Raw genomic sequence first — 13512 nt, 5'->3', positions numbered from 1 at the left:
AGCACAAGCACTTGAGCTTTTTAATTTACCAAACGCAAAATGACGTGCTTTTAGCACAAGCACCTCCTGAAAAAGCTTTACCAAACCCAGCCGTAGTCTTATGGTAGTTCGAACCAGGGTGATTCGAATTATGCACGCTAGGTCGTCCCTAGTAATTCGAATGAGTCTGCTTCGAATTAATTTTGGACCATAGTACATCGAATTAATTTACGTCTATTTATATATGATCCAAGCATATATAAAGAGTACAATAAAGAGTACATCTAATAATATCCATAATAAATTCAATAAAGAGTATATTCAATCATAAATAAAAAAAACAATAATTACAAATATTTTTTATAAATTATTAAAAATAAAATATTTTCTAAAAATATTTATTAAGATTTAGAATTTAGTTTTTAATATTTAAAATTAGTAAAATATTTGTCAAAAATATTATATTTTGTTGGTCAGTTAGCATTATTGAATCTATTAACCATAATAATATGTAGATAATTGATTAGTTTTCATATAAAAATATTTTTATTCTATTTAGTATTTAATTTTGATAAAACATTATTTTATTTTAAATTTAGTTATTATGAATTCTTATATCTAAGAATACAAACTAAGATTGTTATTTAAAAAAAATTTAAATTTTTTATTTTAATAAATGCCCAACAAATCATTAAAATAAAAAAATAATAATTTAAAATTATAATTTTTGTAAAATTATAACGTTTTGAATTTTTAATGACTTGTAGAAAATATTTTTAATTATTATTTTTAATATTTTATAGAAGATATATATAATTATTATTTTTAAAAAATGTTTGATTTTTAATTAGTCCAGAATATGATTTTATTTTCTTCTTTTACATCCATATTTGAATGCAAATTTAAATGCCAATAAAGTAAATAAAAAAATCTTATTGGTAAATTTGTTCACATGAGTTAACATATATAGCTTATTTAACTTGTGAAATTTTTATTTATGTAAAACGAATGTAGAAAAAGTGTTACAAGTTTAAGTAACAATGATTTAAACATATATAGTTTAAGATAGTAGTATTTACTTAACTAGATTATACCTAAATGATTATTACTAAAGAAAACATTGCAATATGTGGTAATATGCATTTTGCGGCGGTTTAAAAGTAACCGCCGCAAAATGCCTAACAAGAAGTCACCGGCGGACATATCGCGGCGGTTTTCGAAAAGAAGCCACGAAATATAAACCTGACCGGCAATATAGCGGCGGTTTGAAGAAAACCGCCGCGAAATGTTAACCTTACAGCAATATAGCGGCGGTTTTAGCAAAACCGCCGCTAAATGTCGTCCGGATTGCAGCCCCAACCTTTAACCGCCGCTATATGTGTCGCAATTTGTCTTTTTGCGGCACATTTACAAAATCGCCGCAAAATAACCGTCGCTATCTTAAAGTAAAATTCAAACCTTATCTTAGCCTACCCATTCCGCCAGCCCTACCCATATTGTGTTGGAGTTAGCTTAAAAATAATATGCATTGTTGATTATTAATATATGTGGCACAAAAATATCAACAGATGTGCTGACACAGTAATAAAGGCATGGTGAATTCTATAGTATTTTCATTGTAGTATTTAAATTATCTAATTTATTTTTTTAAAATAAAAAATTAATATATTTAAAATAAAAAATAAATTATTTAAAATTTATTAAATATTATTTATTTATATTTTTTAATTAATAACTTAATCATAATATTAAAGATACCATAATATTTACCTAAATATATATTATATAACATTCGAAAATCCTATTATTTCTGAAAAAAGAATGATATGCTTCATATGTGACATAAAATATAATCATTTTAATTTTATTTTTAATTTATATTTTTAAAATAATAAATTTAAAAATAATACAAATTATTTTTTAAAATAAAATAATTTTTTTAAATATTTTATATAATTAAAAAAATAAAAATAATTAACAAATTAATTTATTTTTTAATATAAAAAATATTAAAAAATATTATAATTTATTTAAAAAATATTATATATATATATATATATAAATTTAAAATTTATGTATTTATATATCACATATTGTATTATGTCCTATTTAATTATGTGTTGGTACATCATAAAAAAATAGTCAAGCAAATGTTTAAAAGAAAGGGTAATATAAGGATGGCTCCCTAGGTTATTACCTAACCAATTATTTTGTACAAAATTATAATTAAGAAATAGCGCTTCTATATTGGAAATAAAACAAATGAGGCACGAAAAAATGCTTCTATATTGGGAATAAAACATGAGCAATGCTAGGGGCCAGCAATTTTTGTAATTGTTAGCCATCAACTAATCATCAATGATGATTTGATGGTGTGAGATTGGTGTGATATTTCATTTAATGGCTCACCTTGATCTGCTGGTTACATGCTGGCCAAAATTCAATAAAACTACTGCCCGCTAAACTTTTCCATAAAACATATTGTTAATCTGTTTTCTCTCCCTCCCACATCCAAAATTTCATCCTCAACTTTTACAGTTATCCGTCATCTTCTCTAAGACTCTAACCATCCTCCTCCTCCCCTCTCATTCTTCTTCTCTATTGTTTTTCTTGTTGGTACTGGCACCATTGTTTTTTCTTCGTTTTGTCATATATATATATAGTTTGAGCTGAAAAAGAGAATTGTAATTTAAACTAAAATGATAAAAATTTGGTACGTACTGATGTTAAATTGTATATCCAACCATTTCTTTTATAAGCTTTCAAGTTTTTACTTCAAGTTTTACTGATTTATTTTCTGTGTCAAAAAAATATGAAGAACAAGAATAGGGATAAAATGGGACAATAGGAGCGAGTTTTGACACTACCAATTCCATCCTATCCTACTTTATTTTTATTCAGAATTCAGCTCACTTTTATTCTCTAGTGTTGAAAACCTGAACTCAAAATTTTATTCATTGGGTACCAGCACCAGCACCAGCACCTTATCCATCTCTCTCAAATGTAATTTGTACATAATTTTAGTTTAAATTAATTAAATTTAGCATGCAAAATCAAAATATGTATACAAGTGAACAATGGAATAATGTGTATGTTTGATTAAATTCTAATAAAAAACATTAAAAGATGATCATGAAAACTTATTATTTTTAGTTAGTAATTAGTGATCAATATTTAAAAGTATAGACTAAAAATATATTACTAAATTACTAGATTAAAAAGATTAGATTAATAGTTAAAAATAATGACAAAAAATAATGGTCAAAATAATAAATTCTACTGCTATTCAAGAATTTTTCAATTCTAGCTAATATATAAATTTATATATTTATTTTTTCTATTATAAATATAATTATTATTACAATTATATAGATTATATTTATTTATATTGTATATGTGTTAAGGCGAATAAAAAGCAATTATATTATACACACTGATCGTGACTCTGTCGTAATTACCCGTCTTGATCGAATTGAAACAGGATGAGTATCTTAGAATTTAGAGTGGCGTTGCCATCTCTAAACAACAAGAAGTGGACACTGCTATGTTAGAAAAGAAAAGAAACATGAAAACAATAATGTATGTGCGTTAGAGAGAGAGAGAGAGAGAGAGAGAGAGAGAGAGAGAGAGAGAGAGAGAGAGAGAGAGAGAGAGATTTGTGAATCCAAAATAATTTTGGGTCCTATGTCCAAGCATCAAAACTCATCTTATTATGATGACAATTTGCAGTTCTAATTAGCTGACAGTGACTCAGAACCAAACGCATAATCCATCTTATTATTATCATACCTACATGCATGAACCTAATTTTTGAACAATCTTGAATCATTATCAACCGGGAATATTATATTCATGGTTTTAAGGATTTGTTTGAGGGTTTTTCAGAAAAGGAAAAGAAAAGATTTATAGTGTTAAATTTTATATTATAGACCTTTTATTTCTCTTATCTTCTTAAATCTCAACTTACAATCAATTTCAAATAAAAATACTAGACTGAGAAATGGTTAGTTATCCTGAGAGCAAGTCAGTTTTTACTCTCCCCAATTATTTTCTGCCACACAAAAAAAGCATATTAATTTAATATTGAAAATTTAAAAATTATCAACAAAAAAATATTCCTAATTAACTCAGCACATGTTAAACTTTTTTTTTTTTCTTTCCAACCATTCTTCTTTCATGAGCATCTTTTGTTTCAAATCTATTTTTCCCTTCAAACTAAGATTGTTAGAACCGGATTAGTTATCGAATCGATTGAGCAACTGATTTAATAGTTTAATAATTTAACTGGAATCGAATCATAATTGAACCGATTTAATTAAATATAGAATAAAATTATAAAAAATTCAATATATAATTTTAAATATTTAAATTCAATAATTTTTAAATTAATAAAATTTAAAATTTGACAATATCACACAATGAGTTATCCATAATTTATCATTAAAAATTCATTAACAATTTCAAATATCAAAGTTTATAACTAAAGAAAATCAAAACACACATAAATGACAAGCATAAAATATTTTACAACCAACTTAAACAACATTGAACAAACAATATTTCAACTAAACAAAGACATTATTCATCAGAAGTCATAATCATCATTAAGTATTTCGATGTCTCCATCATAAACAAGTAATCTAAAACTACCAACTTCGGAAGTACCACCAAAAGAAACATTTGAGGATTCATTTACAACATTAGGCATATCCACTTCAACTTTCATGTCTCCTCCATCTAATAAAATAGAAAAAAAAACTCAATAAGAAATCAATATTAATGACATGTATCTTTATAGAATGAAACAAGTTTGCTATGTCACTCACTGTTAGGATACGAATTAGTATAGTATTATCAGTGTATATTAAACTTTTAATGCCTTCAACATCTCCATTAGAAAATTCAGGATCATCCTCATCTGCCACTATCCAAAAATCTACCGTGTTAATACTTTGAATATTAATTGGATCATAATTTCTCTTTTTTCAATGCAACCTAGATTGAAGACGTAGGTTATAGGATACATAAACAATGTCTGTTAGTCTTTGATGCTCTAACCGATTCCTTCTCCTTGAATGGATTTGTTCAAAAAATCTCCAGTTCCTCTCACATCCAGATGAAGATGTTTGATGAAGAAGACGGATTGCCATTTTTTGCAAATTAGGAGCACTCCCACCATGTAGCCTACACCATTCGCCTACGTAGATATAAAAATTAAATACATTTTAATGTTTATAACTCAACATATTAAACTTTTAAACTAAATTGAACTTGGAAATAAAATAACTTTCCAGGTTCGAGTCTTGTTGCGGCTCTCTTAGCATTTTTCTTCTGGAAACTTTCTTTAGAATCTCGATACAGTTGTATCTCTTGCATTATGGCAACTGAGTCATCACAAAGTGTTTCAACATCAAGCAAATCAAGTAAAGATCTCAAGATATTTTCCTTCTCAACAAAACCCTCACTATAGAAAAAAGCTGGATTTAAAAAGTACGCCATCACATGGAGATTACACTTCAAATGCTTATCTCACCGCATTTTCAAGATACTTGTGTATGGCGTATAAGCAGCTTTTTGATTTCTAAATATTGTCTTAATAGCATTTTTCGCTCTTTGCATTCCTTCATACACGTATTTTAAAGAGGGTTTCTTATTAACATCAACAATCTTCAACAACTTAATAAGAGGACCAACAATTTTTATAGTGGTAATACATTCTTGCCAAAATTTATTATCCAAGACAATTGAACTAACAATCTTTCTGTTCATACCATGGCCCAACACTGTAGTCCAGGCCTAAGTAAGCCAAAAAGGCCCAATCCAAAGGTTGGCCTTACCACCTAGCCGACCTCCCATGAAAGAGGTCGGGTTCGACGTGAGCCCCTCCCCAAAGAGGTCGGGCTCAAGACGAGCTGGCAGATAATACTTATTCAAATAAGTAACTGCCCCTAAAATCTCTCATCCACTTCCAGAAGCAATATCCTAACAATGTTAAGATAAAAGGATGGTTATCCACCCTCAAAAGTGGAACTACTCCAACGGTGGTTATTGGATCACCACTATAAATACACTGACACACTCAGGTAAAATTAAGTTCCAATACTCTCTAAACCTGCTTACCCCCTTGCTAACTTAGGCATCGGAGTCTCTTTGCAAGTACCACCCGCCATTTTTTCGTGTACACAAACTTGGATGCCGGCTCCCAGACACATGGTGCACGAAATTGTGATCAATACTTTTTTAATACACAGAACAATCCCCGGTAATGGCTCCAAAGACTTGGTGCTCAATACCATGGCATAAACACAACTTCACACAACTAACCAGCAAGTGCACTGGGTCGTCCAAGTAATAAACCTTACGCGAGTAAGGGTCGATCCCACGGAGATTGGTGGTATGAAGCAAGCTATAGTCATCTTGTAAATCTTAGTCAGGCAGACTCAAATGGGTATGGTAGTGAACGAAAATAACATAAAAGATAAAGATAGAGATACTTATGTATATCATTGGTGAGAGCTTCAGACAAGGATATGAAGATGCCTTCCCTTCCGTCTCTCTGCTTTCCTACCGCCTTCATCCAGTCCTTCTTACTCCTTTCCATGGCAAGCTCGTGTAGGGTTTCACTGTTGTCAGTGGCTACCTCCCATCCTCGCAGTGAAAGCTAATGCTCACGCACTCTGTCACAGTACGGCCAATCACCGGTTTGGTTCCCGCTCCTACTGGAATAGAATCCCTCTTTTGCGTCTGTCACTAACGCCCAGCAGGTTGCAAGTTTGAAGCACGTCACAGTCATTCAATCATTGAATCCTACTCAGAATACCACAGACAAGGTTAGACCTTCCGGATTCTCTTGAATGCCGCCATCAGTTCTTGCCTATACCACGAAGATTCCGATTAAAGAATCCAAGAGATATTCACTAAGCCTCAGATGCTTGTAGAACAAGAATGGTTGTCAGTCACCTTGTTCATAGGTGAGAATGATGATGAGTGTCAATCATCATCTTCATCAGATTGAAGAACAAGTGATATCTTGGACAAAGAACAAGAGGAATTGAATAGAAGAACAATAGTAATTGCATTAATACTCGAGGTACAGCAGAGCTCCACACCTTAATCTATGGTGTGTAGAAACTCCACCGTTGAAAATACATAAGAACAAGGTCTAGGCATGGCCGAATGGCCAGCCTCCCAAAGTGAGTTCAATCATCAAAACATGATCAAAAGACTCTCTATATCTAAGAACTAGATGTCCAAAGATGAATATACAATAGTAAAAGGTCCTACTTATAGAAAACTAGTAGCCTAAGGTGTACAAAGATGAGTAAATGACATAAAAATCCACTTCCGGGCCCACTTGGTGTGTGCTTGGGCTGAGCAATGAAGCATTTTCGTGTAGAGACTTCTCTTGGAGTTAAACGCCAGCTTTTATGCCAGTTTGGGCGTTTAACTCCCAATTAGGTGCCAGTTCCGGCGTTTAACGCTGGAATTTCTGTAGGTGACTTTGAACGCCGGTTTGGGCCATCAAATCTTGGGCAAAGTATGGACTATCATATATTGCTGGAAAGCCCAGGATGTCTACTTTCCAACGCCGTTGAGAGCGCGCCAATTGGGCTTCTGTAGCTCCTGAAAATCCACTTCGAGTTCAGGGAGGTCAGAATCCAACAGCATCTGCAGTCCTTTTCAGTCTCTGAATCAGATTTTTGCTCAGGTCCCTCAATTTCAGCCAGAAAATACCTGAAATCACAGAAAAACACACAAACTCATAGTAAAGTCCAGAAAAGTGAATTTTAACTAAAAACTAATAAAAATATACTAAGAACTCAACTAGAACTACTAAAAACATACTAAAAACAATGCCAAAAAGCGTACAAATTATCCGCTCATCACAACACCAAACTTAATTTGTTGCTTGTCCCCAAGAAACTAAAGATCAAATAAGATAAAAAGAAGAGAATATGCAATGAATTCCAAAAACATCTATGAAGATCAGTATTAATTAGATGAGCGGGGCTTTTAGCTTTTTGCCTCTGAATAGTTTTGGCATCTCACTTTATCCTTTGGAACTCAGAATGATTGGCCTCTTTAGGAACTCAGAATCCAGATAGTGTTATTGATTCTCCTAGTTAAGTATGATGATTCTTGAACACAGCTACTTATTGAGTCTTGGCCGTGGCCCAAAGCACTCTGTCTTCCAGTATTACCACCGGATACATACATGCCACAGACACATAATTGGGTGAACCTTTTTAGATTGTGACTCAGCTTTGCTAGAGTCCCCAATTAGAGGTGTCCAGGGTTCTTAAGCACACTCTTATTGTCTTGGATCACAACTTTATTGCTTTCTTTTTCTTTCTCTTTTCTTTTTTTTTCGTTTGCTTTCTGCTTCTTTCTTTTTTTTTTTTTGTATTCACTGCTTTTTCTTGCTTCAAGAATCATTTTTATGATTTTTCAGATCCTCAGTAACATGTCTCCTTTTTCATCATTCTTTCAAGAGCCAACATTCATGAACCACAAATTCAAAAGACATATGCACTGTTCAAGCATACATTCAGAGAACAAAAGTGTTGCCACCACATCAAAATAATTAAACTGTTATAAAATTCAAAATTCATGCAATTCTTTTCCTTTTCAATTAAGCACGTTTTTATTTAAGAAAGGTGATGGATTCATAGGACATTCATAACTTTAAGGCATAAATACTAAGACACTAATGATCATAAGACACAAACATGGATAAACATAAGCACTAAAATTTGAAAAACAGAAGAATAAAGAACAAGGAAATCAAGGAACGGGTCCACCTTAGTGATGGCGGCTCTTCCTTCCTCTTGAAGGTCCTATGGAGTGCTTGAGCTCCTCAATGTCTCTTCCTTGCCTTTGTTGCTCCTCTCTCATGATTCTTTGATCTTCTCTTATTTCATGGAGGAGAATGGAGTGTTCTTGGTGCTCCACCCTTAGTTGTCCCATGTTGGAACTCAATTCTCCTAGGGAGGTGTTTAGTTGCTCCCAATAGTTTTGTGGAGGAAAGTGCATCCCTTGAGGCATCTCAGGGATCTCATGATGAGAGGGGTCTCTTGTGTGCTCCATCCTTTTCTTGGTAATGGGCTTATCCTCATCAATGGTGATGTCTCCCTCTATGTCAACTCCAACTAAATAACAGAGGTGACAAATGAGGTGAGGAAAGGCTAACCTTGCTAAGGTAGAGGACTTATCCGCCACCTTGTAGAGTTCTTGGGCTATAACCTCATGAACTTCCACTTCTTCTCCAATCATGATGCTATGGATCATGATGGCCCGGTCTAAAGTAAACTTCGGAGCCACGGGTTTGAGGTCATGCCTTCTCAATTGAAGGCCTCTTGCCTTCCATTGTGCGCCCTCTTCACATATGATTGTGAGGACTTGGTCCAACCTTTGATCAAAGTTGACCCTTCTTGTGTAAGGATGTTCATCTCCTTGCATCATAGGCAAGTTGAACGCCACCCTCACACTTTCCGGACTAAAATCCAAGTATTTCCCCCGAACCATAGTAAGATAATTCTTTGGATCCGGGTTCATACTTTGATCATGGCTCTTGGTGATCCATGCATTGGCATAGAACTCTTGAACCATCAAGATTCTAACTTGTTGAATGGGGTTGGTAAGTACTTCCCAACCTCTTCTTTGGATCTCATGGCGGATCTCCGGATATTCACCCTTTTTGAGTGAAAAGGGGACCTCGGGGATCACCTTCTTCAAGGCCACAACTTCATAGAGGTGGTCTTGATGCACCCTTGAGATGAACCTATCCATCTCCCATGACTCGGAGGTGGAAGCTTTTGCCTTCCCTTTCCTCTTTCTAGAGGTTTCTCCGGCCTTGGATGCCATAATGGTTATGGAAAAACGAAAAAGCAACGCTTTTACCACACCAAACTTAAAATGTTTGCTCGTCCTCGAGCAAAAGATGAAAGAAGAGAGTAGAAGAAGAAGAAATGAGGAGGAGGGAGATGGTAGTGTATTCGGCCAAAGAGGGGGGAGAAGTGTTGTTTAGGTTGTGTGAAAATGAAGGAGTGAAGAAGGGTATTTATAGGAGAGAGGTGGGATGGGGTTCGGCCATATTGGGTGGGTTTGGGAGGGAAAGTGGTTTGAATTTGAAGGGTGAGGTAGGTGGGGTTTTATGAAGGATGGATGTGAGTGGTGAAGAGAAAGATGGGATTTGATAGGTGAAGGGTTTTTGGGGAAGAGGTAATGAGGTGATTGGTGAATGGGGGAAGAAGAGAGAGAGTGGTGGTGGGGTTGGTGGGGATCCTGTGGGGTCCACAGATCCTGTGGTGTCAAGGAAAAGTCATCCCTGCACCAAATGTTGCTCAAAATCACGTTTTGAGCCATTTCTGGCGTTAAACGCCGGGCTGGTGCCCATTCCTGGCGTTTAACGCCAGGTTCTTGCCCTTTTCTGGCGTTTAACGCCAGTCTGGTGCCCCTTTCTGGCGTTAAACGCCCAGAATGGTGCCAGACTGGGCGTTAAACGCCCAACTGCTAGGCTTACTGGCGTTTGAACGCCAGCAGCATCTTCCTCCAGGGTGTGCTGTTTTTCTTCCTGTTTTTCATTTTGTTTTTGCTTTTTCAATGGATTTTGTGACTTCTTATGATCATCAACCTACAAAAAACATAAAATAACAAAAGAAACTATATAAATTATAATCATTGGGTTGCCTCCCAACAAGCGCTTCTTTAATGTCAGTAGCTTGACAGAGGGCTCTCATGGAGCCTCACAGATACTCAGAGCAATGTTGGAACCTCCCAACACCAAACTTAGAGTTTGAATGTGGGGGTTCAACACCAAACTTAGAGTTTGGTTGTGGCCTCCCAACACCAAACTTAGAGTTTGACTGTGGGGGCTCTTCTTGACTCTGATTTGAGAGAAGCTCTTCATGCTTCATCTCTATGGTGACAGAGGGATATCCTTGAGCTTTAAACACAAAGGATTCTCCATTCACTTGAATGATCAGTTCACCTCCATCAACATCAATCACAGCCTTTGCTGTGGCTAGGAAGGGTCTGCCAAGGATGATGGATTCATCCATGCACTTCCCAGTCTCTAGGACTATGAAATCAGTAGGGATGTAATGGTCTTCAATCTTAACCAAAATGTTCTCTACAAGTCCATAAGCTTGTTTTCTTGAGTTGTCTGCCAACTCTAGTGAGATTCTTGCAGCTTGTACCTCAAAGATCCTTAGCTTCTCCATTACTGAGAGAGGCATGAGGTTTACACTTGACCCCAAGTCACACAGAGCCTTCTTGAAGGTCATGGTGCCTATGGTACAAGGTATTGAAAACTTCTCAGGATCTTGTTTCTTTTGAGGTAATTTCTGCCTAGACAAGTCATCCAGCTCTTTGGTGAGCAAAGGAGGTTCATCCTCCCAAGTCTCATTTCCAAATAACTTGTCATTTAGCTTCATGATTGCTCCAAGGTATTTAGCAACTTGCTCTTCAGTGACATACTCATCCTCTTCAGAGGAAGAATACTCATCAGAACTCATGAAAGGCAGAAGTAAGTCCAATGGAATCTCTATGGTCTCATTTTGAGCCTCAGATTCCCATGGTTCCTCATTGGGGAACTCATTGGAAGTTGGTGCACGCCCATTGAGGCCTTCCTCAGTGGCGTCCACTTCCTCTCTATCCTCTCCAAACTCGGCCATGTTGATGGCTTTGCACTCTCCTTTTGGATTTTCTTCTGTGTTGCTTGGGAGAGTGCTTGGAGGGAGTTCAGTAACTTTCTTGCTCAGCTGTCCCACTTGTCCTTCCAAATTTCTAATGGAGGACCTTGTTTCATTCATGAAACTTTGAGTGGTTTTAATTAGATCAGATACCATGGTTGCTAAGTCAGAGGGGTTCTGCTTAGGATTCTCTGTCTGTTGCTGAGAAGATGATGGAAAAGGTTTGCCATTGTTAAACCTGTTTCTTCCACCATTATTATTGAAACCTTGTTGAGGTCTCTCTTGATTCTTCCATGAGAGATTTGGGTGATTTCTCCATGAAGAATTATAGGTGTTACCATAGGGTTCTCCTAGGTAATTCACCTCTTCCATTGAAGGGTTCTCAGGATCATAAGCTTCTTCCTCAGATGAAGCATCCTTAGTACTGCTTGGTGCATTTTGCATTCCAGACAGACTTTGAGAAATCAAATTGACTTGTTGAGTCAATATTTTATTCTGAGCCAAAATGGCGTTCAGAGTGTCAATCTCAAGAACTCCTTTCTTCTGACTAGTCCCATTGTTCACAGGATTCCTTTCAGAAGTGTACATGAATTGGTTATTTGCAACCATCTCAATTAGCTCTTGAGCCTCTGTAGGCGTCTTCTTCAGATGAAGAGATCCTCCAGCAGAGCTATCCAAAGACATCTTGGACAATTCAGAGAGACCATCATAGAAAATACCTATGATGCTCCATTCAGAAAGCATGTCAGAAGGACATTTTCTGATTAATTGTTTGTATCTTTCCCAAGCTTCGTAGAGGGATTCTCCATCCTTCTGTCTGAAGGTTTGGACTTCCACTCTAAGCTTACTCCATCTTTGGGGTGGAAAGAATTTTGCCAAGAAGGCATTGACTAGCTTTTCCCAAGAATCCAGGCTTTCTTTAGGTTGTGAGTCCAACCATATTCTAGCTCTGTCTCTTACAGCAAAAGGGAATAGCATCAGTCTATAAACCTCAGGGTCTACCCCATTAGTCTTGACTGTGTCACAGATTTGCAAGAATTCAGCTAAGAACTGATGAGGATCTTCCATTGGAAGTCCATGAAACTTGCAATTCTGTTGCATTAGAGAAACTAATTGAGGCTTAAGCTCAAAGTTGTTTGCTCCAATGGCAGGGATAGAGATGCTTCTCCCATAAAAATCAGGAGTGGGTGCAGTAAAGTCACCCAGCACCTTCCTTGCATTGTTTGCATTATTGTTGTTTTCGGCTGCCATGTCTTCTTCTTCTTTGAAGAATTCGGTCAGGTCCTCTAAAGAGAGTTGTGCTTTGGCTTCTCTTAGCTTTCTCTTCAAGGTCCTTTCGGGTTCAGGGTCAGCTTCAACAAGAATGCCTTTGTCTCTGCTCCTGCTCATATGAAAGAGAAGAGAACAAGAAAATGTGGAATCCTCTATGTCACAGTATAGAGATTCCTTGAAGTGTCAGAGAAAAAGAGAAATAGAAAGAAGAAGGAGAAGAGAATTCGAACTTTATTTAGATAAGGTTCGAATTGTGCATTGAGAAGGAGTGGTACTCCATAAATAGAAGGATGTGAGAAGGAGGGAAGAAGATTTTCGAAAATTAATTAAAATATTTTGAAAACATTTTTGAAAAACATTAATTGATTTTCGAAAATCAATGTGGAAAAGAAACCAAGTGATTTTTGAAAAAGATTTTTAAATTTAGAAATCAAAAAGATTTGATTGAAAACTATTTTGAAAAAGATGTAGTTAAGAAGATATGATTGGTTTTAAAAAGATGTGATTGAAAAGATATGATTTGAAAACAATTTTTAAAAAAAGATATGATTTGAAAACAATTTTAGAA

General features: G+C 35.3%; 1 non-coding gene across 1 annotated transcript; it reads left to right on the top strand.

Annotated features, from left to right (window-relative positions):
- The first annotated feature begins 12410 nt into the window (after positions 1 to 12410).
- Positions 12411 to 12518, top strand: LOC130952792 (small nucleolar RNA R71). The gene has a single exon (XR_009074967.1). It is a non-coding gene; the product is annotated as a small nucleolar RNA R71 (small nucleolar RNA).
- The last annotated feature ends 994 nt before the right edge of the window (positions 12519 to 13512 follow it).

This window comes from Arachis stenosperma, chromosome 9 (genome assembly GCF_014773155.1).
Source record: "Arachis stenosperma cultivar V10309 chromosome 9, arast.V10309.gnm1.PFL2, whole genome shotgun sequence".
Taxonomy (NCBI): Eukaryota; Viridiplantae; Streptophyta; class Magnoliopsida; order Fabales; family Fabaceae; genus Arachis; species Arachis stenosperma.
The sequence above is the reverse complement of the archived record's forward strand: the minus strand, read 5'-3'. Positions and strand labels throughout refer to the sequence as shown.